This window comes from Protopterus annectens, chromosome 5.part1 (assembly GCF_019279795.1).
Source record: "Protopterus annectens isolate FY-2018-M chromosome 5.part1, PAN1.0, whole genome shotgun sequence".
In the NCBI taxonomy this organism is placed as follows: domain Eukaryota; kingdom Metazoa; phylum Chordata; order Ceratodontiformes; family Protopteridae; genus Protopterus; species Protopterus annectens.
The window spans coordinates 795,235,995-795,260,852 of NC_056736.1; the positions used below are offsets into that span (position 1 = coordinate 795,235,995).

The following is a 24,858-nucleotide window of genomic DNA, read 5'->3' on the forward strand; positions in this document are numbered from 1 at the left end:
TGTCAGATAGGTGCACTGCTGCAACTGTTGGACCCTCATTAGTTAAAACTGATCACAAATCAATCCCCTTTGAACTGACGCTAACAACAGAACTCATAAAGGGTGAAATCAGGCTAAAAAACTTCACCAAGGCAAACTATCCCCTCCTAGCTGAAGGTATAAATGCATTCCAACTGAAAGTGGTGACTATGCCAAAGCTTACACTAAAGCCCTGTACAATCACTTGCATAAATGTATAAACTCGGCTGTACCAGATAGAATCAAAGCCAGAGTCCCAAGAAAAATCAAGCTGCCATGGTGGACTTCTAGCATCAAACTCTACAATAAATGCAAAAAAAACTACTGTACAAGAAGACAAAGACAATAACCTAACAATGGAAAAGCACCCTCCTTAGCCTTAACAGGCAAATAACACAACTTGTCCAATCCTCCAAGAGCTCCTTTGAAGGAAACCTAGCAAATACTGCCAAGGATAACCATAAGGCCTTTTACAACTATGTACATAACCTAAAGGGTAGGACCCAAGCATGTGCAGAATTGGTGGCCAGTGGAATCACACACGCTGACCCGTCCTAACTTACAACAAACCCTTCCCCAAACCCCCTACCTTACATTTCTGAAGAGCAGGTCCTCAAAGTCCTGTCCAATGAAAAGAACATGGCCTCTGTGGGTCCAGATGACATCCCAGGCAGTCTTCTAAACAGGCTAAAACATGAACTAGCATCACCACTAAGTACCCTTTTAAATAATAGCCTAACCACAGGCTTTGTTCCTGCAGAATGGAGAACACCTAGGTTATTCCCCTCCACAAAGGTGGCCTAGCAACAGACGGGGGAATTACAGACCCATAGGTCTGACCAGCCTCATCTGTAAGACCATGGAATGTATCATTATGGACCTCATAAATAACGCATCAGTGACCACCAAACCCTGGATTCTACCCTATTCAGCTTTGTGAAGGGCAGATCCTGCCTGTTAAATCTGGTGGATTTCTTTGAAAGTGTGACCGAGGCCATTAATGAAAATTGTGCACACAGCATATCTCAACTTGGCAAATGCTTTTGTCACAATCCTACATTCAGGCATTAATGATAAATTTAGCAAACTGAATGTAAACCACTTTGTTGTAAGATGGGTTGCCGAGTGGCTCACAAACCAGACACACAATATCAAAGTGGGTGACTCCACATCAACCAACAGACCTGTTACCAGCGGGGTGCTCCAGGGGTCAGTGCTGTTTGGTATATACTTCTCAGAAGTTCAGGTTAAAAGTAAAGGGTTGTGGCTGACCAAGTTTGCAGATGACTGCAAATTAGGTGCAATTATTAAATCCCCAAATGATGTCAGTATACTCCAGGATGGTCTCAGACCAGTAGTGTATTAGCCACAGTCTGAAACTGAATATGATGAAATTCATCATCATTACCAGTGGCACAAACAATGTCCCTTCACACTACCAAATCAATAACAATACCCTAAGTACACAAAGTGGTAAGGGATCTGGGATCACAGGTTGACTGCAACCTTAACTTTGTCCACCATGTGTCTACCATTGTAAAGAAGGCTTTCCACATAGCTCACTTGATTAGTGAAGTCATCCCTTCGAGAGAAAAAGAAGTTATAACCCCCTATACTCAGCACTTATCTGGCCCATAATTTTGTATAATGCCCCATTTGGTATGTACCGTACTAAGCACCTACAGAAATTAGAGAGACCTCAGAGGTTTCTAACAAAGAAGATCAAGGGCCTCCAGCATGTGCCTTACATGAACTGACTGAAATCCCTGTCACTGTACTTCGTATTGTATAGACTTCTTAGGGGAGACTTATGCCTGGCCTACAGAGCAACCCAAGACCCATAACTAATGAACTTACTGCATATTCATCAGTCAAATGGGTCTAGGGCTACCCATTCCAGGAACTTAATTATAGCCTGTGACTTAAATATGACATTCCACATCTTTGGAACAGGCTACCGATTCATGTGAAATGGAGCACCTCTATGACACTACCTGGATGAGTGGATGGGGCACCATAAATTCTTACCATGGATAGCATCCACAACCCTCCTTGACATGGGTAGTCATCACTACATGCAATCTTAGGTACTGACTAGTACCTCTATGGTATTACATTGGGTTGAAATCTTACAACCTCCCCCTGCTATCACTAGGGAAAAGGTCCTCAATGCCCTTTGTAAGGCCAAGAACACTGCACTGATAGGCCCAGGATGCCTTCTAAATAGCATGAAACTTGATCTGTCGGGCCCTCTGGATCGCTATTTAAACTGTAGTCTCCAAACAGGCTTCATGCCTAATGAATGGTGAACAGCAACAGTCATCCCTCTGCCCAAAGGTGGGCCATCTACAGACCATGGAAACTACAGATCTATAAATCTTGCTAGTCTCATATGAAATCCATGAAAAGAATTATCATGTAAATGATCAATAACGACATAGGAAACCTCCAGACATTGGATCCAACCCAGATGGATTTCGACAAGGGTAGCTCTCACCTACTCAACCTGGTGGGCTTCTTTCAAAAGGTCATCAAAGCAATGGATACGGGTAAAATGGTTCACACTGCCTACCTTCACCTAGCCAAGACATCTGACACAATATCCAACTCCAGTACTGTTGACAAAATCAAGGGGTTAGATGTAAACCTTTATGTCACCTAGTGGATAGCCAGCTGGCTCACAAGAAGACACTTTTAAACATCCAAATGCATGTGTGTATATGCAAATTTGCAAATGTATTACATAAATGTGTGTCTGTTTTACATATAGTATACACATGCACAAATATGTACATGGACACACACACACACACACACACACACACACACACACACACACACACACACACACACACACACACACACACACACTGAAATAACTAACCATGAAATAGCCAAAAAATAGAACTAAAGAAAATAGGATACAATGGGAGAAAGTAGCAAGTATACACTGAAATAAATGCTCACATAAAAGTGCAGTAAAACTGGTAACCTGTAATAAATAAAACAAACACTACTTAAAGCATAAAATGCTGTAAAAAAACTTTAAATTAGTCCCATATATAAAAATGTACACTTACCTGTATGTCCAGTTGTGTGGTATAAGCAGGTTATGTGAAATCCACTCTCAGCAGTTGATTTCATCTCCAGATTACCTTCACAAAGTCTACACACAACATGACCATCCACAGCCAGCATCTTTTACACTTCCCATAGCAGAACCAGTGCTCTTATGCCCACCTTTTATAAAGCCTACTGAATCTTATTCACAAGCCTACTGTCACCAGCAAAAATAAATTGTTCTTGTCTTGTTGCTTTTCTTTTCCTTGGGAGTCGCCACAGAACTCCACCGTCCGCTAATGATTTAAAAGATTTTTTTTTTCGTGCTGAGTTACCAGCCCTGACGCACAACCTTCAATGAAGGTACACCCATTCAACCACTGCAGGTTAGCAAAAAAAAAATAATAATAAATGTACTAGCCTGTCCTGTAATGTTTTGCTGTGACTGTGAATTGTCAACTGAGCTGAATTCAGTATAAACTAAAAATCATCATTTCCTAAAAAAAAAACATAGCCAACAACAACCCTCCCCCAGAAAAAATGAAGAAAATTAACATTCCCCACAGGATGTTCCCAGGCAATGCCTAAAATTAGTAATTTGTGATGAATGCATTACCATGTAAGTAAAATAAGATAAATAAATGCATTTAATCAATGAATACATTTTAAATAACCCATCATTTAAGCTGCTAATTAAATTAAATGAAAACAAGCCAGAAAAAAAATGTAAATATTAAGCACAAAATATCTTTGCACCCAAAGTTGTCTCATCAGGGGGCCACTGGTGTGCAATAACAATCCCATTAAATGGTAAAGCGCAATCCTAAGTGCTGAACTTTAAATTTGTGTGAATAGGTTTCTGTACAATATAAGTCTATCCCATTAGCACATCATTACAGCTGCAATCCCATCATTGCCATTTACAGCATAGATACATGGTCCAACCCATCAGCACATCATTGCAGTCTGCAGTCCCATCATTGCCTTTTACAGTATAGATACATGGTCCAACCCATTAGCACATCATTACAGCCTGCAGTCCCATCATTGCCATTTACAGTATAGATACATGGTCCAACTCATTAGCACATCATTACAGCCTGCAGTTTCATCATTCCCATTTACAGTATAGATACAGGGTCCAACCCATTAGCACATCATTACAGCCTGCAGTCCCATCATTCCCATTTACAGTATAGATACATGATCCAACCCATTAGCACATAATTACAGCCTGCAGTCCCATCATTGCCATTTACAGTATAGATACATGGTCCAACCCATTAGCACATCATTACAGCCTGCAGTCCCATCATTGTTATTTACAGCATTGATACATGGTCCAACCCATCAGCACATCATTACAGCCTGTAATCCCATCATTGCCAGTTACAGCATTGATATTTGGTTCCTCAAAGGGCAGAACATTCACAGCTGGGTCTCTTTGAAAGTATTGAATACCACCAGCCCTCCTAAATCTTGAAGCCTTGCTACTAAATATATGCTGCATTCTTCAGATTAGTTTCTTTCCAGACACAAGTCATGCAGGTAGAATCACACAGACCAAGCAAACATGTATCATAGCACACTAAACATTGTAACCCAAAATACAGACAGGATAAAAACTAGTAGCAACTAGTAAAAAAATAAATAAATAAATATAAAATAAACAATTATGTTAACAAGGAGACCCTCCAAAAGCATATATATATATATATATATATATATATATATATATATATATATATATATATATACACAAATAATATAATATAAATATATATATATATATATATATATATATATATATATATATGGGTGCATATGGTGCAGTTGTTAGTGGTTATCATTGTTACCTCATAGCTAGAAGTTCTCTGGTTCGATTCTTGGCTGGGCTGCCTTGTGTATGCAGTCTGCACTTCTTCCCTGCATTTGTGTGGGTTTCATCCAGGTGTAGCTCCACATTGGTCCTCAGAGTGATAGCATCCAACTGGGTTTTCAGTGATACTGCAAGGGGTTCTTGCTCCCACCTACATGGGGGCACATTCCTCAATTGCCTGATCAGTCATTGCATGTATGGGCCTTGGTTTCAATGTGGACTTGTAACCACTGTGGCCCTTCATATGCCCACATTCTCTACCAAGAATAGCCATAGGTTATGCCTAAACATCCTCCTCCCTAGCCCCTACATTTACCAGAGTTGCTGGCTGAACTCAGATAACCTGGGTCATAGTCAAAATTTTATTCCTCTATGCAAACAGAGCTGGCATGGCATTACCATGAGAGTTAATCAGCTTATAGTAAGAGATCAAGAATTCTATTCCATCTTGGTCTTCTGTGATGTCTCAGTACAATTAGACAGTGTGAATATTGACATATAGTTCAAATGCCAGTATTGCTTTGCCACTTACCTCTAAAGGAGCATAAAGAAAGCTGTCTCAAGTATTCACTAAAGCACTCTTTGTAGTGTGGGGTACAACAGGATTCCATGTTGGAATCATTATTGTTCACAGTGTATATGCTTTCAGTAGGCTAATTAATTCAAAAAAGATGTTTGGCATATCATTTCTATGCCATTTACAGTATACACAGTCATACCTCACCTTCCTTTATTGGATAGTCTTTTCAGACAGTCTGTTTCAAAACAAAGGTTATAATCATTCCTGATTCTTTAAGGCACTCTTCATCTCCTAGACTTTTTCGCTAAATATTTACATAGATAAAAGTTTGGAATCTGTGCCTATGGTGTGAGAACACAATATGAACCTTAAGGGTATGTTACTTGATGAGAACAAGGTGGAATCAGTCATGAAAATGTTCTTGCTTTTGTCTTACAAACATGGTTTGTCTCAAACACCCAATTCCAACCTTACTCCCAACCCACCCTACTCATGTGTAGTAACCCTAACCTTACTCCTGCCCCTAACCACAACGCTATACATCACATTACTAACAGTATCATTAACAAAATGACACTTGATCTAGTTTTGCAGCTGTGATTTACTGATACAGGGATTTTCCAGAAGAAATATATATATATATATATATATATATATATATATATATATACACACACACACACACACACACACACACACACACACACACACACACACACACACACAAAACAAACAACTATATGTACTTATATGTACAAATACAAAATTTTAAAAAAATGTGACGTATTGTGTACATGTCTGTGTTTATATCTCTATTGCTAACTCTCTTTCTCTTTATATATCTATCTATAAATATATATTGGGCAACACAGTGGTACAGCTGATTGTTATTCTCACCTCACAGCAAGAGGTTCCCCAGTTTGATTTTTGGCTGTGATGCCGTCTGTGTGGAGTCTGCATGTCCTCCCTGCAATCATGTGGGCTTCCTCCAGGTGTTCCAGTTTCCTCCCACATTCCAAAGTCATGCAGTAGGTGGACTGGACACTAAATTAGCCATAGGTGTGAGCATGCATGCAAGTGTGTGGTGTGAATGAATTACCATTGCAGGGCTAGCCACCCAGTGGTGTAAACCTTGGCACTAGATGATTGTCACTGTTGAAATGATATCCTGACCCTGCGTGCAAAAACTGGGAGAAAAAAAGGGGTTGTGGATGGATGGATGGATGGATGGATACTAATATTATTTATTTATATACATACAGAGAGCGAGAGGTGCATGCATTACAATGTGATATATGCATGTATCTGTATAATAAGTGTGTGTGTGTGTGTGTGTGTGTGTGTGTGTGTGTGTGTGTGTGTGTGTGTGTGTGTGTGGAACAACACATGTGACATTCATCTATTCTAGCAACCATGCAATCAGTGTCCATCATTCACATAATTTACTAGACAGGTATGTAACAGATGTGGATTCCCATATATTTCTGGCATATCTTTCTCTTACATACAAAAATACACACAGACACACACATTTGTGTGTGTTTATGTGCGTGTGCAAAGAGAAAAGCATAAAATGTTAGATTAACAATTAGATTAGAGAGAGTCCCTCTTTGACACCTGATTTGTACAAAAGTCACTGGTTAATCATAAAACAGCTAAGAGAGAGAAGTTGCTTATTAAGAATAATACAGTAGAAGATTTGATCACTGCTGCTGCATTACTACTTCAAGAGAATTCAGAAAGACACATAGTCATGAACTCAGGATAAGTCATACACAGACTGAAGATCATCTTACTGTGCTATGCTGTAGCCCTGCAGACAGCTCTACTATGAATTGCTGATATTTTCATTACTCCGATTCCCTTAATGTTAATGTAACAACACATTTTGCATCACATCAGCATGCATTTTCTGAACAATAACACATATGAAATTGCAATGTCTGGAATTATGAGGCAAATTCAAAGACAATTTGCAGAACTGGGGCCAGCTAAGTGCAATTGTAGATGTATGCCATATCCACAGGCAACACAAAACTGTTAACTGGCAATAATGTGGTGAGCCTAAAAGAAACAATGCCCCCCAACCCCCAGAAAAAATTAGCCGAGGCTTATTCAGTATATATAACATGGTGCTATATAAACTCATGTATGTGGCATTAACTTGTCAGATAAGAGGTTCTCTTGAGATTTTTTATACTTTGTAAGCAAGCCAGTATAATGGAAAGAAATATCCTTTTCCATGGGTTCATCAGGAGCATTGCTTGCTGAAGTGACTTGTGCCTACTGCACATGCATATACAGCCACATGGAAACTGTGGAAATTAAACCATGAATTATAGGAGGCAGATCCTTATCCAGCCCATAGCCTTAATCGTCAGTGTTCACTGCCAAGCATTTGGCATAAATACTTATCTCTTCAGTCTGTGGCCATAGAAGTAGTTACATATTTCGTAGTTCATAGGTATATACTAGACTAATGACTACCAGGGCCTTTATAAGTCTAGCTGACCACCCAATCCAATTACGTTCCCTTGTGACATGTGCTTCTAAATTGGTGGGGCATGTTAGTTAGGGGGTTGCTAAAAAGTTATGTGGGAGGGTATGTTAGTTAGGGAATGTTTACTGTTGGCCTCTGTCTATAGACGACATGGCAGCCAGTCCCGGGTGAATTTACAATTTCCCATTCAATGGTCAAAGTTACTTTTGAACAAGGTTACAGATGGACTGTGTTTCACATGGATGGTGAGCCTATTCCAGAGAACAGGGATTCTATGAGACACATATCTGTCTCAGCAACATGTTCTATTTAGATTGCAGGCAAATTTTAAATCTCTGGATTTAGTATTAATGGTGTTGTTCGTTTTGGAGATGTGCAAAAATTCCATCACAGCTGGGTCAAAGGATGCCTTATATGCTAAGCACAGATCCCCTCCCAACAACATCTAGGAGTGTAGAGACATGCTCAAAGGTGATCTACATAGACAGATTAGTTAATATGCTGGATTCTCTTGGTGAAGAACTTCTGCGGGTGTTCCAGCTATTGCCAATCATAGTCTAGTATATGCTGAGGGAGGCATTATACTCAATGATGTGTCTGGTAAGGGCTGTGCAGAGTGGTACTTCCTTGGACCTGGATGCTATACTCTTACTTATAAGTTGAGCAATGAAGAATGATTTTCTTACCACCTTGGCTACATGTTGATGAAAGACCAGATTATGGTCTACATATGTTCCCAGATCTCTAACTCCCAAGTCGACTCTTAGTGGTGTCTTATTAATGGACTAATTTGTCTGGGTTGACGTTTTCACAAAAAAATACCACAATGCACTTTCAGTTGAGTTTTAATCCATGGCTTTGATACCAGTCATTTACCAGTGTTAAATCTTGCAGGATGTTGGTATCATGTGGGGAAATTTATAATAGCTCCCAATGTGCATTTGTCTGTGAAGCTGGTGAGCTAGAGGCCATTGACATTAGTTTTGACCTCTGAAAAGTAGATGCCAAACAGAAGTGGGTCCAGCACAGAGCTCAGTGGTACTCCACTGGTGATCTGCCTCTTGGTGGAGAAGGTCTCACTAATGCTGACTTCTTGGGTTCTGTAAGCCAGCTGGCAATCCACTGAATAATGTATGAATTTCAATATCTAAACTGTCATACTTGGTTTTATACAATGCATGCCTTGTAACTATTTCTCCACTCAAAATGCTGCCACTACCTTCCCTGCCTGCATTCAACAGTCCATACTCCATCCAACCCCATTTTGAACAGACCCTTGATTCTGGTATACAATTACCTTACATTAAATTATACTTTCCATTTTCTCTGATCACTGTCAAAGTGAATGATTCATCAACCTGAAAATGACTCTCCAAATTGTTAAATCAAGAGTCCTTTGATTGCAAGACTACATAAACAGAGCAGTTTCATTAACCTGGCATTCCAACACCTGTCAATATCAGAATGTGGAATGTCTTTTCAATTGCTAACTGAATCAGGCAAAGCAGCACTGTATAATTACTAATATAAAGTGTAGATTTTTATGGCTAAAGTCCAGAAACCTGAAACTTAAACTCAGTATATTTTAATCATGAAAATAAAAAAACAAATAATAAAAAAGGTAAATGAATGTAACATGCACACCAAACCCGTTACCATTTCTCTACAGTAATACTTAATCACCTCCACTAAAATAGGAAAGCATTCACTCCCTTCTCCAAGGGTAACTATACCATCATTTAGTAGGATAGGGTAAAAGGGTAATCTGCTCACTTTTGATTTGCTGTAAATTTACCTAATTTCTTATCAGTGTCCACCCCCACACACACCTAATTCTCCTTCAGTAACATTAACACAAAAAAAATCGGAACTTCCACAAGCTGTGTCAAACACAACACAACACACACTCCATCCACTCCCTAAATTAAAGTGAGTTCCAATTACTTCATGTTATAAAAGACACCATACCATATCTACCAAGAGAAACTGTACACACAATACACACATTTGTATTTTAGAAGACGTCCTGCTCAGTAACAAACAACTAACACTACCTATATGATTTTGCTACAAACATGGTCATACTCTATTTACTCCCTACCAACACTTAAATGCTTCTTTAAAATATTATTTTACATATCCCCAGCAATGATGCTCTACAATCAACCCTGGGACTGAAACCAAGTGCCAAGTTCCTCAAACCCTACCAGTATGGGACTTGTCTCCAACCCCTGTTCAATTCTATCAAGCAAAAAAAAAAAAAAAAAAAAAAAGAAACAGCCACTTTCTGATTCTGTCCTTCTCCCCTTGTTGCTGTTCCATTTACTGAACCATGAACAGCAATAATGAAATGTTACAAAAACACTGTAATGTATTGTGCTGAATGGCATACACATCAACCTCTTTGCTGAAGAATTCTAGACAGACAAAAATATGGGGGGGGGGCAATGGTACAAAGTAAGAACCCATTTCTTGAAATATTACTCTTAACTGATTTAGAAAGTTAATAAGTTTTGCACCAACATGCTTTTCTGAAGAAGGAAATGTATGAAAATCTTAACGTCTGGCATTACTAACTGTAATCTCCAGTATTTTATTAGAAAATTGGAATAGGACAAAATATTTATTTAATAAAACAAAATATTACCATGAAATGAAAGGAGAGACATTTAGCAAAATGTGGATAGTTGAAATGTATGGGTTTAGCACTTATAACAAGTGCTAATTGCAGAGAGCCATTTTTTTCCACTTTCTTTTTAAAGGAAGCTGTCCCTCTACTTGGATTCCAAAATGGTGGACAGTCTATAAGCACACTGACAGTGCAACTCCTGCATTCCTATACTATAATCTAACTTCAAACCAGCGCATCGCTTAGGAAAAGTATACCAAACATCAATGGATTAAAGCAGAAATATGAGTACTTACTTGTTTCATCTTTATCTTTCAAAGATTCTCTCATTCTGAAGGAAAAATAATTACTTGTTGGAAACAGAGCCCTGAACCGCATGGTGTGGATTCTTCAAGACTAACAGGCCTAATAAGAGGAAAGTAACAAGAAAAACAACTTTCATAACAAGACTTATCATTTAAAATTCTGCACTACTACTAGGAATCTAACTATACAAGATTAATGGAGAATCAGCCAGATCGGATGGAAACTGTAATCACAAAAACCAAACTGTCTGCAATTACTACTCCTGAGAAAGAAACCACTTCTAAAAGGCAAAAAATTAACAAGCAACAACAAGAAGCTGATAAAATGTCTCAAAGATTAAAACAGGAACAACATTTAACACTGGAGAATCTGAAAACTGCTTTACAACCTTTACAAACAGAAGTTCAGGGTTTCTCTCATAAGCTAACTACATTTGGCTCTACTCTGGACCAAATTGTGCTTAGGCTTGAACAAAATGAAGCTAAAATTATGGCCAATGAACTAAAAGTAAATGAACTGCAACAAGAAGCACAAACCAATGACACCATAACTAAAGAATTACAGCAAAAAATGTTAGACTTGGAAGCTAGAAGCCGGAGAAATAATTTTATCATAAGAGGTATTCCAGAGAGCTTTGATAATTCACAACTTATTCCAATAATAAAAGAAATACTAAGCTCTCTTCTGGCTAATAAAAATCTCCTGGATGAGACAGTGATCGAAAGAGCTCACAAATCTATATAAGACTGCTTAATTCAGCACATGTTCAACAGATACTGTTAGCTTATAAGATTAAAAAGAATGTTACATGGAGAGCGCATAAAATTATGATTACTCAAGATCTTCCTTTACAAATTAAACAAAATCGACAGAAACTCAGCAAATACTGCAATTACCTTATTGAAAATAAGATTAGTTTCCAAATGAGATATCCTGCAACTTTAACATTTTATTGCAAAGAAGAAAAAATATCCTTGGAAACACCTGACCAGGCAAAATCCACCTTTCTGCATCTCTTCAAAGGAAATCCTGCGTGAGACAACTCTTTTCATATCTTTTGATCCAAAAACAACATTTGGAAGGCTAAACAAGTGCTACAGCTCCAAAGAACTACAGGACAGAAGAATATACCACTCTTATGGGAAATTTTAAACAAATGGATGTGGAATGTGTTCTAAATAACTCTGCTTACTTGCCTGTAAAGAAAACCTCTTTGCTACACTGTAATACTTAAGGTACTGTCTTTTAGTAACTGCCTTTACATTTAAAAGTTACAAAGCTACCTAACATTGTCTGCATAGAGAAATGACTTTAAAGTGCATTTACAGCTTACAAAAAAGAAGTGTTAAATTACATTTAAAAAATAGGATATAACCTTTGATATAAGAGTTTAAGTAGTGTAAATATTAGACATAAGTAGTTTCAGTTAAAATCTATACTCATTATTCTACTGGCATAATCATTGAGTTGCTTTTAAGTATGTCTATGACCAAGGTACAAAAACATTTCTCTTTATTTTTCTTCTTCCTCTCTGTTTGTTCAGTTGATGGCACTGGTTAATTATTAACATATAAGTTCACAATGATGTGTTTATATGGCTTTTGACAGTGCAGTGTTAAATGAAGATTCCAATGCATTTAAAGAACCACAGTTAGTTCCTGTTAGCAAGAATAAGGCAAATGTTGTTGAATTTTAAAGTGCTGCCTTCTTTAAATGTTTAAAATGTATAATCATTATTCTGCTGACATAACCATTGAGTTACTTTTAAATGTGTCTATTAGCAAGGTATAAAACATTTTTTTTTCTTTTCTCTCTCTGTTTGTTCAAGTAGATGGCACTGGTTAATTATTAATATATGAGTACACAATGGTGGATCTATATGGCTTTTGACAGTGCAGTGTTAAATGAAGTTCCAATGCATTTTAAAGAACCACAGTTAGTTGCTGTTAGTAAGAATAAGGCAGATGTTGTTGAATTTTAAAGTGCTGCCTTCTTTAAATGTTTAAAATGTATAATCATTATTCTACTGGCATAACCATTGAGTTACCTTTAAAGGTGTCTATGAGCAAGCTATAAAAACATTTTCCTTTTTTCCCCCCTGTTTGTCCAGTAGATGGCACTGGTTAATTAATAATATGAGTTCACAATGATTGCTTGTATGGTTTCCAATACATTTTAAAGAACCACAGTTAGTTGCTGTTAGCAAGAATAATGCAAATGTTGTTGAATTTTTAAAATGATGCCTTCCTTAAAATATACATATATTGTACTTGGTTTTTGAAAATATTTTTTTGTTAATTCTTTAATAACTCTTGAAATGTTAAGAATTATAATATGTTGCTGTTACTACAAAACTTTATATAAAAGCTACTTTTCCTTTTCTCTCTATATAATATCTAAGGGCACAATTAATATAATATTTTAAGAAGTCTGAAAATGAATATGCAGCATATAAATAATAAAAGGAGTGGGATGGGTACAGTCTGTTAGCTGATGACTGTTGGCATTTGGAACAGTATGGGTATTATTGACATCCCTCTGATATATATCTACTCCTTGTTGTTAAAATAATAGTTTCTTTTAGTTTCTTAACTCATGCACATTTACAAATACAGAGGGATGGGTGGTTAGGCACCTATTTAGAGTTTATGAGTATAGAAGTCACAACATTTATTCTTAAGATAAATACACTAACATAAAAAGTTTATAACTGTATTTTTGTGTATCAACTAATGAGAAACTTCAACAATATTAATAAAAATTATAACCATAGACTCTTGGAATGTTAAAGGGATGGTAGATAAAAAGAAAAGAAATTTAATCATGCATCTCACATACCAAACTAAGGCTGATATAACTTTCTTGCAAGAAACTCACTTAGATGACTGACTTTGGGTTAGGGAAAGGAAAAGAAAATGGGTTAAAACAATAGTTGCTGCAAATTATAGTTCTTTGTCCAGGGGAGTGGCCATTATAGTAAATTCCTATGAAGCTGACTCAAAGGGAAGATGGGTATTATTTACTAGTGAATATCATACTTTAAACAAACCATTACTCTTTCTTAATATATATAGCCCCTGCTCAAATCAACAGCTCTTCATTTATGAAATCTTTAATATATTAGCCAAATACCCAAATCATCTGTTTATTGTAGGTGGGGACTGGAATGCTTCACTAAATCTAGATAAGGATAAATAGCATAATAAAAACAGACAGTCACAATCTACCACTACAGCACCTGAAGAATTACAAAATACATTTGAACTAGTTGACCCTTATGTTAAATTTCAATATGATAAAACAATATCAAGATTCACTTTCTTTTCAGCCACTCATAAAACTTGGTCCAGGATAGATGCTTTTCTAATTTCTCTTGCTTTCCTTTCTAACAAAATAAATTATGATGTATCACCTAGAACTCTTTCAGATCATTCCAAAATTAGACTTTTAATAAACTTTCAAGCTCATAAACAAAATATTTCCTATTTCAATACCTGGACGTTAAATCCTAAAATTATACAAAACCAAGAAACTACACAAGAAATTCAGAATGTGCTAGCCCAACTTAAAAATGATTTTATATCTGATCAAATTCCATATGACATACAATGGGTGGCTACCAAGGCGGTCATTAGGGGCATTATTATTCAAAAATCTGCATGGTTCAAAAAAAAGTATAACAATCTTAAGAATGAACTAGAGTGTCAAATAAACACTGCTGAAGTAGAACTTCAGGAAAATATTCTAAAGAACTTGAGGAAAAAATAATTGATCGGCAAAAACAATTACACAAACACTATTTAGAAAATATCTCCTTCTTAGAATTAAGGTCAATATATCAATATTCAGAATGGGCTCAAACACCATCAAAATTCCTAGCTAGACTAATTAACATAAAAAGTGGACCTCCTAGGATCAAAGAAATAAAATATGAAGGACAGGTGAAATATAAAGATCAAGATATAGTGGACACTTTTGAAGATATTTATAAGAAATTATACAATATACCCTTATCATCATCTACAGACAAATTTGAGGATTTTATACATAATATAAACTTTCCACATATTACAGAAGATCAAAGGAAACTCTTAAAATCACTGTTACATTTAAAAGAGATAAAAGCTGCAATAAACAAACTAAAATTAGGTAAATCCCCTGGGCCTGATGGATACACATCAAATTTTTATAAGCTATTCATGGAACCTATCTCCAAAGTGTTATTAAAAGTTTTCAACTATATAATGCAATATGGTATAACAGACAAATACTTAAATAACTCCAAGACCATATTGATTCCTAAACCGCATTCTGACCCAACAGATCCAGCAAATTATAGACCAATAGCCCTCATAAACACTGATCTTAAGATATTATCCCATGTTATAGCAAATAGACTTAAGAATATACTCCCCTCTAATATTTCCCAACAACAAATAGGCTTTATGACAAACAGGCAAACAAGTGACAACACCCTCCTTTTAGATACCATTATAAGACTACCTCATAGGGATAAATGCCCCAGATATGCCCTTGCAGTAGATGCAACTAAAGCTTTTGATAGAGTAAACTTACACTTTTTCTTTAATATACTGCCTTTATATGGTTTTCCTCAAGAATTCATTAAAATGATCCAGGTTCTGTATCAGAAAGCTTCTACCACTATACAGGTAAATAAACTTATAACTAACCCTATACTCTTATCCAGTGGTACAAGACAAGGATGTCCTCTTTCTCCATACCTATTTAATCTTTATCTAGAACCCCTCCTTCTGTTTATTTCACAAAAAACCTTTCATCATATTCCCAGAATCCACAATACAAATCTTATATACTCAGCCTTTGCTGATGACTTAAATATATACTTCCAACTCCCCACTACTGACCTCTCAAAAATACTTAAAGTTATTGATGAGTTCTCGGTAGTTTCAAATTATAATTTAAATTTAAACAAGTCACACATATTTCCCCTCAATCCTATAGGGCATAAAGAATTGTACTTTCCTATGAGTGAGATCAAAATAAACTACCAGATAAAATATCTAGGAATAATATTTACTTCAGACTTCAAAGATATTATAAACAATAACCTACTAACTACATGGACTAGTATTCAAAATGATATGGATAGATGGAAGAACATTAATATGTCTCTACTGTCAAAAGCTAGTGTTGTCAAGATTAATTTTTTACCAATAATACTCTTTCAATTAAATGCTACCTTTTCAAATATTACCCAAAACGTCTTCCTTGCCATGGAAAAAGCTATATCAAGATTCTTATGGTATCCCAAATCTACCAGAATTAAATATGCAAAACTTGTACTCGCCAAAGATAAGGGGGGATTGGGGTTACCTGATTTTAAGCTTTACTATAGTATAATTACTGTATACAGACTAATACAAATAATAAACTATGACTCATATATAAATACTTGGAAACCCCAGTGGACCAAAATCTGGTATGAACAGTTGAAATCCCTTGGCTGTAATATCAAATCCTTACCATTCTTGAATTTAAACCAGGCTAGCATATGCACAAAGAATTTACACCCACTAATTAAAAACATGATTCTTACAACTCAGAAATGATTTAAATCATTGCAATTAGCTGACGCTTTTGCCCTTATACAACCGTTGCACCTAAATCCTAATTTACTAATAAATAATAAACCAGTAAATCTAACAAACTACCCCCTGATAAAAGACTACACAATATGGGATATATACCAATGGAAAGACTCTAACACGGGGCAAATGAGACTTGAACTCAAACTTCCTATGAAATATAGTATTATCCTTAACCAACTTCATCATCTTATAAATGCTAAATTCTCACAAATACACACTGACTTACAGAACATAGATTTAGTTAAATTAATACTTGAAAATCTTGCGATTAAAGGGAGAACAATTTCTAATACTTATAAAATTGTAATGAGTGCAAAACATCAGAATTCTTTATTATTTTCAAACTATTGGCAAACGAAAAATCAATCACTGACTGAAGAAAATAAGAAACTAGCCATTGAAAATACAATCAAATTCATTCCTTTCAAGAAGCTGTTATATACACAAATTGTGGTAAATAACAATCTATATTATACCTTATCTAAATTAAATAAATTCAATCCTAACTTTTCGCCCATATGTCCCCATTGTCTGGATCAAACAGCTGATATTTTACATGTCATGTGGAACTGTACTAAGATACACAACTTATGGTGTTCCTTGTGAGTAAGATTAGAGAAGATGGGATATGAAAAATCAACCCTTACTTGGGAGACAGCTATATTATACATTAATATCAATCAACTCCCAAAAATATTAAAACATGTTTTTATTACGATGTGTGCCCTTATTAAATTCTTTATTACAAAGAATTGGAATGTCATGTCACCAATTACATGGAAAAATTTTAGCAATCTTGCTATCAAATATATCTCATCTCACAAATTAATTTATTCAAAAACAAAAACGCTATTATCAAAAATATTGGGGTTACTTGCTAGATATAATGCTTGACAAATAAAATTTGCCTACAAATTGTCATGAAAAGGTAACCTTTTAAATAAGAAATGAATGTAGTATAACCAGACTTTCTTGCATCTTCTCCCTTTTCTTAGTATATGTGTAACTAGATATTTACCTAAACATACAAATAAATGTTTAAATTTCTATTTTTACTTTATATATAGACTATCCCCATTCTAAATATCCCTTATGAGACCAAATGAACATAAGAATTCTCATACTTTACTTGACAATGTAGTGACTTCTTGTGTGTGTGTGTGTGTATATATATATATATATATATATATATATATATATAAAATTTTCTCAGAACGAGATTGTTGCCTGTTTTCTTTAGATATGTATTTGTATTGTTTATTTGTGTTTTTGAGTTACCGTAATGTTATTATTTGAAAAAAGAAAATTGAAATAAAGAGATTTTGGAAGAAAAAAAAAAGGAAGCTGTCCCTACTGTGATACTGTGAAAGCATGTAGCTAAATTGCATATTTATGAGTTTCACATACATTTATTTTGTACAAGAAGCAAAGTCATGCATCTATGATGCAGCAGATCTAACTAACTGTATTCAGAGTGCACAGATAAAACTAAAGAACATCAGCTCACGGTAATTACCTCTCAATATATTATTTTAAGCTCCGTTCTTCTAGATAGCAGTTCTACTTGCTGTTGTGCTCTCATTCAGGTGAAATTGAAGTGCATTAACCAACCAGATGCGCAGTAGCAAGCCCCACCCAAACCTCGCCTGCGACCATTTTGACTGCACCGCCCACCGTTTGATTGAAAGATGCCACCAAAACACTAGGTAATATAGACCTACAAACAGATTAGCAAAATGGAAAATTAATAAATCCGTACATATTTTATTTACTCATTAAACCCCACAGAACTACGGAACTATGGAAAACGAATAAACCAATATGTACTTTATTTACTTTAATAAACCATACTTATTGTGTAGGTTATTTCTAAGCATGCTTTGTCTTCTAATTTGCAAAGTACCCTTTTCTTTTCTATAATCATGAAATAAAAACATCACAATGACCATATGTGTTTCTGTGATGACGCTGCAGTGTTATGTAATTCTCGTAATCCTACATGCTGTATGATAATCCTACATGGCTGTTTGGTACTCTTGTTCTATTGTGCAATTTTTCCCTATTACTATATGGAAATTTTCTTTCTCCCTGAAAATTAATTATTTTCTCTGTTGCTAATTAAAACTATTTCTGTGTATTTAAATGTATTGTAGTGGAGCTTGTCTCCTGGGCCTCCACTGAAAACAGGCTTTTTGCCCAGTCAGACTTTCCAGGAAACAAATGTAAAATAAAAATAAAATAAATTTTAATTGCACTTATGTAAAAATATTGTTTGTGGGTCTCATCTTCCGTAGTTCATTAGGTATAAAAAGTACAAGTATTTGTTATCAAGCCCATCTGCACACTCTGTCAGTCAAGAAATTAACTCATGTCACAAAAGTAATGCCCAAGCCTGTACAAAACTAGGGGCAGGGGGATCGATTACATTACAATCCTCCAACAATGGAGAAAATGGGAAACCCATCTTCTCCCTTTTCTCCAAACTGACACACACAAAACAGCATGTGCCAGCACAAGTACTAGCAGGCAAGTGTGAGTAAACTGCAATGATATTTTCATAAACTGTGTAAACAGCACGGCACCCCTACATAGGGACTCGGGATTGCAATTAATAATGCACACGAAAAACAGAAGTTTACAATATATGCTGTTTAACTTTCTGCAAAACTATTTCTAAGACTAAAGAAAATATCTTCAAGTCAAGCAGAGAAACGTGAAATTCATTACCTGTTTACCATTTATATTTACATATTTACTATTATTTGCACTTATTTGACCGTTACATTTGCATTGCATGTCAATCACGGCACATTGCCATTGTTAATACCCGCCCTCCGGCATGTCAATCACGGCGGGCACGCCCATTCCTGCGTGAACTCGGAGGTGGGTTAATACACTTCAATTTTGCCCTCATTTGCAACTATTATCATTCTGATACATTTTAGGGGGAAAATTAAAAAAAAAAGAACTGATCGCTTCTGTGGGTAATGTAACCTACTAATATTAAAAATGCCTATTAGGCAAAATATGTTCTTAAAAATTGTTTTGCTCCACAACTGTACTTGTTTTGGAGACCTGTGGCTGCAATTAACAGTTATAATAAATCATTGCAAAGCTTAAGTTTTGAGGGAGAAAAGAAGAAAACAAATGTTTATGAGTTATTCGTGTATTAAAAAAAGCAGCAGGAACTACTTTTGGAATTTTAGAGTTTACATGGGGAAACTAAACATAAATGGGACAGGGGGAACTCTGAGGGGAAGAAAAAATGTGGGAAAGGGCTGACTATGATGTCACAAAATGGGAGGTAGTTAACGCAGTGGGTGTCGCCATTTACTTTTTGGTCCGAGGCAAGAAACTTATTTCAGAAATGAGATAGTGTCCCTGCAAGTTCACTTTGTAGCATGTCAGGAGGGAATTTCATTATAACACCCAGCTTTCAATTATCTACAAAACTGGTTAACCAGAGTTTCCAGTTTTTGATTTGGAGATCAAAGAAGTATATGCCAACTAGCAGAGGTCCCAACATGGATACCTGTGATACCTGGTTACTTTTACAGTATGAATTCTGTCCCTCGACCAATTAACTATCCATCTAATAACATAGGGATCAGTTTGTGTTTCATAATGTTGGCATTTGTAATGATATAAAATGCAATGGCAAGGTCAAAGTATTCTATATAGATAGTGACCACTGTCCACCACTCTCTAAAAATTTCACCAGATTCATTTAATAGGATTTACCCTTAAAAATAACAAACTGCTGGTGTCCTTTCTTACAAGATTTTTCATATCATAGTCAATGAGGTGTATTATGAACTGTTTCCTGGCATTGCTGCTGAGTTACTTCTGGCTGGATCTGTAATTCCCATGGTCCATGGTAGAGCCATCTTTGTGAGGTGGTACCAAATACTGTTGTGCAGCAAACATCAGTGACAAAGCCAGTGGATACGCTCAGGTGGAATAGTTCTAGGAGAATTTCCACCAGTGCATGTTTAGTGCTGCTCAGCAGGCAGCCTGGCATGTTATCAGGTCCCGCAGAATATGCTTTTTTTGGTTTTTGCTTTCTGAGAGTACTGTTTGTGTTCTTTTGCAAATGATAAGGAGTTTGAGATCCTTGTATATATGTGGGTTTTGTATAGACATCTCTGGAGTGAAATTTGCACTGAATTTATTTGCTAATATATTTGCAATATCTACTGGATCAGAGTAGGTAGTGCCATTTTTAATAAACTCAGAACAAAGATTGATGTTATTTTGTAACTTCCTGATATAAATAAAGAAGGATTTGCAATTATCTTTAGCTTCTGATGCCAGCCTAAATTCATAGGAAGCCTGAGTTTTCCTGATGGCATTTTCAGTACCTTGGATAACCTTTCTGTTGATGTTGACCTTGATTTGTGGGTCGCTATGTTCTAATGATCTTTTTCCTTTATTGTCCTGTTTGTTTATGCATGTTGACAACCAGGTTGACTTGTTGTCACCCTTTACTTTTTTGTTGATTTTGTAGGAATTGATAGATTTATGCAGTTTTCTATTTAGGCATAACATTCATTTGCACAACTATTAATCATGTCAAATGTTTGGGGTTACATTTTTATTTAACTTAAAGACTTCATTTGATGTTTTTGAATACTGTAATATTTACATCTGCTGGTTTATGGACGTCAAAAGCGAAGGTTACCAATTTGTGGTCATATTTGACTGGGGAAGGGTATACACATAGATGCAATATTTGTAAGTGAAAAGTCAAGGCATACTTCTCACTCTCTCAGTACAAGAATTCTAGACAAAGCTAAAAGTAATGGGGAGACAAAGGCCCAAAAATAGGGACAAATTTTAAATATTGCTCTTATAAACATAGAATGAGGCTAGAATAAAAGTTTTTATGTTACCATGCATTTTTTTGAAGAATATGAAATTTGAAACACATGTTTGTCATTATGTAGTGAATTCAATCCTCACTGATTTACCAGGAAACCAAAAGTTTTATGAAAAACAGACTGAGAATATGAGGCAAAAATCTGGACAGTTGAGAGGTTTGGGTCAAGGTTACTGAGCAAATAACTTTTTTAAAAAAAGTACTTCCACAAAATTAAAAGTAGCATTTCATGAAGAGCATAGATCAAAACCAACATTGCAGACAAAGCATACAGTATTTTTACCTTAAATTTCTCAACATACTGGCTATTTTTATTATAAACATTTCCAGTCTGCGAATATTAATGCTATCCTGTTAGTGTGACAACTGAAAAAAATAAAACTGTAAGATGTAAAGTTGTTACAGGACTGTCAATCGGCCGAGAAACTTAATTTTAACAAAAAAAAAAAAAAAGACATGGCATTAGCAGTAATCTATGGGACGTTGATAGGAGTTATAATTTGATGTATTTCCGCCTGACCTAAGAGTTTAACTTCTTGAACTTTGTCCATACAAGTAAATCTATCTAGTCAGGACTAAAGCTCACCATAACTCACAAGCCTGGAAGGAATTATTCCTTAACTTTACCCCATTTATCATTTTTCTTTTCAGTTAAATATTCTTGTAGGCAATCTAACTGCTTACATGAGGTGGTGGGTGGTATTTCAAGTATATGGGGGCAAGGAATATCAACAGAAGTGACATGCAGTATGTGATTAGAAGTTTAAATTTAGTACTTACACAGTTACTTCCCAAATGCTACTTTAAAATAAAAAATATATATTGCATTTATTTTAAACTGAAAATGAATGTTGCTTTTTTCCTACCTTTTTTGGTTGTTTTTGCACCTGTGACAACTGAATGTCGAGATTCCTCCTGTTACTATCAGATATGGACGCATTCTTTCCTTAATAATGGGATTCTCATAGATCTAAGGGGGCAAAAGCCACCTGGAGGGCAATCATTCAGGCAGCCTTGAGGTTCTTTTGTACCCTTACTGGTATTCCTGCTATGAGGGTGTTCCTAACTCCATCTGTGATAGAAGGGAAATGTGATCAACATCAGAGCAAAGGCCCACAGTATAAAACAGTTAGCACTGTCACATAGAAAGTGAGCAGAAGTGAAGATTCCTTCAGATGAACAAATGACTTTAAAAGCTGTTAGGCAATTTGCTCTGTCTTATTTTTTTAAATAGTATGACAGAACAAAGTGCTTAACAGCTTTTAATGTTACTTCAGTGTCACTTTCTGCTTTTCTTTGGTGGCTAGCATTAGCTGCTGCCATGTTCTAAGGTGTGATTGGAGCCTAATAACACTTAGAAGTGTGTAACAAAAGCTTGTTAAACACCTTTCTGATGTCAAAAAATGTTTAGCAAGCCAATCTTTTTCCAGATTTCAGAGCATAACAGGGGTGTCCCACACACTACATTCTAATTATAAGTTGGATGATAAAATTAATAATTATTCAGATGTGCGTGCTTATTATCATCTCTAGGAATAAGCAAAAATACTGCCTGCAAGCAAGTCAGAATAATGGGAGGTGGTAAAGTACAACAATAGTGTTGCTGACTCACAGTTCTTGTTTCTCTGTCTCTGTTTATGTCTGGAGTACGTTTTATATAGAGTCTGAATGTCTGTCCTGTGCTTCCTCTCACCTCCCAAAGACATGCCTCTATTCATGAGCCTGTAAATTACTTACATGCATGTGATGTTTATAAATGTGTATGTATATGTGCATCCTATGAACCAGCATTACCATCCAGGACTAGTACTGTACCTTACAACCATTACTTGCTGTGATATGCTCTGGCTCTCTCACAACCTTGAATAGACTGAAGCAAGTATCAAAGAATGAATGAATGTAATTTTCTTTTCCCTGAAAAGAAAATGATGTCAGGGACATTGTTTTGTTTTTTAATAAACACAACATGATCTTACATTTTCCTTATAACTAATACAACAGAAAGTGAAAACAAAAATTCAAAATCTCATCAGTCTGCTTTATTCCAACACAACAAATCATGATTATTTACTCAGAATATATATTATATTTGACATTTCAAAATAATAAAGTGCTATACTCTGCATTGTTCTAGTACATATACTGAAGAGAAGATGGATGCTCATGGCTGTTTTGTTTAACAATAAAACATATGCATAATAGTAATGAACAAAGCCCTGATTCATATTCAAGCAAACCAAAATCAGACACACATGCACTGGTAACTTATAACGCATCAATGCCTTCCACATGCAGGTAGTCGTTATGTTTTACATGGCCTTATTCATTTGTTAGGACACCTTTATGTGCTTGTTTGAAACTTCAATTTAGCATCCCTACACAGACTATAACACCTTTACTTTCAAGTTATCAGTTCATTAGCAAGTTTAATCTATTCATTCCTACCTGCTAACATCTGTTAATTAACTCTGAGTTATTTCTCACAGATTTGGTATCAGAATCTCACTATGTTGGATTTGTCTGGCTATCATCACAAGTTCTCTTCACCATGGCATTATGGCTGAATCATTCATATTGTTGTCTATTATGGTTATTATTATGATTATTATTATTATTATTATTATTATTATTATTATTACTGTTGTTATCCTATTGCTATCTCACATGATTTCGATACACTAAAATAATTGTCAGATCTGACTGTTCAACTATGCCTGCTACATTTGAGGCATGTTAAGAATTTTGGGACTGTATGACATCTTTATTGAAACAGCAACTCAGAATGCCATGGTGAGAAGTCAATAAACCAGGCAGTGCGTTAAAGCAACCAAATGTCTTAAAAGTTAGCCAGCATGTACTAGCATTACCTAGTGAAACAAATTAGTAACTGAAATACCCAAACTTATTTCAAGTTCTCAAAGGATTCACAGAAAAAAGGTGAAGTCCCTCTCATTTTGTATTAGGGGGACTGTCATTTTTTTTAAGCAAAGCTTTTCTAAATCTGATCAAACTGCAGTATAATAAACTTACTGTAGCCAGTAGCCACCAAAGTAACATCTCCTTGGTAATTGGAAAATAATAAATCAATTTTTAATCTACATTCAGAAACAACTTTAAATGATTATACTCACTCATTAAAAGGCCTCTCATTTCGCTGACTCTGTACCTCTTGACAGAGTACAGCTGCTTCACACTTTCACCATTAGACGGTATGCATAAGCACTATAGTCTACAAAAACCTGCGGTATTTTTTTTCAGAGTCAGCTGCATAAATCAGATGTAATGCCAGCCTCCCACGCTTGTGAACATAAGCATTTTCAGTGCCATTCGGGAGGAAACAGTTTATTCTTTCTACCAGATTACATCATTAAAAAAAATAACTGCAAACATTGTGTCTCTTTGTTATAGGCAAAAACACATAAAATGTATTCTAATCA

At 35.6% G+C, this 24,858-nt stretch overlaps 1 protein-coding gene across 1 annotated transcript in view; it reads right to left on the minus strand.

The window, feature by feature from the left end:
• Positions 1-24,610, minus strand: part of TTLL7 (tubulin tyrosine ligase like 7) — a 1,782,535-nt gene extending 1,757,925 nt beyond the window's left edge. Inside the window, exon 1 of the mRNA XM_044073411.1 lies at positions 24,553-24,610. The gene's annotated coding sequence lies outside the window, so the exon portion shown is untranslated. The remainder of the gene's footprint in view (positions 1-24,552) is intronic.
• Between the last annotated feature and the right edge of the window lie 248 nt (positions 24,611-24,858).